Raw genomic sequence first — 827 nt, 5'->3', positions numbered from 1 at the left:
GGGGGGGGGCTGAGACACACTTAATATTATAAGCGTTCTGATGGATTTTAGCCAAAGGATTTTTAACAAAAACACAATTTATGTGCTCAAATAAGGAATAGTTGTATTAACCATACATGGAAACAGTTTTATGGGGCCCCCAGGAACTTGGGGCCCTAGGCAACAGCCAGTATTGCCTAATGGTAAATCCCCCCTGGCCCTGAGAAATACCTGGTAAGCAGGGTGAGCAAATGTTTTCACTTTGGCTTCACCTTGTGTTTTATATTACTGAGAGATTCTAACTCCAGCTATATTAATGAAATCTAATCAGAGACAGTTACTATCATGAAGGCCAATTAACAGAGCAGAAAGCTCAGGGAGAATGTTCTGGAGATTTTTAAAGCAAGGTGGAGTTTTTGAACAACTTCAGAGATTTTGAGATTTTCCACAGCTTCAATTCATCCATCAACTGAACATGGAGAGAGGATGGAGAACCTGCAGACCTACCAAGACATGGATGCCCACCTAAAGAAGAGATCATTAATGAGGGAAGAAGAAAACCAGAGCTCAGGTCAGAGAAGCTGTGCAGGAGAACTGTTTGCTCTTTATGAGAAAAAGTCCATGAAGTCTCAGAAGGAGGTAGGAAGCAGAAGGACGATACTTTAGCTCATTGTTCCTTTAGCATCGGGACCTCTGTCTCTACCTGATCTCCACCTTCAGCTCATCCACCCGATCTTCATCAGGTCACCATAAATAATGGGATTAAAGTGAGTAAAGAGCTTATTTCTTTCATTGAATACTATATCCTGATGTCATCAGTCTAAGCCCCTCCCCTCAGGGCTGCGTCC

Source organism: Cyprinodon variegatus, unplaced genomic scaffold (genome assembly GCF_000732505.1).
Source record: "Cyprinodon variegatus isolate N-32 unplaced genomic scaffold, C_variegatus-1.0 Scaffold807, whole genome shotgun sequence".
Classification (NCBI taxonomy): Eukaryota; Metazoa; Chordata; class Actinopteri; order Cyprinodontiformes; family Cyprinodontidae; genus Cyprinodon; species Cyprinodon variegatus.
This window is presented reverse-complemented; position numbering follows the sequence as displayed.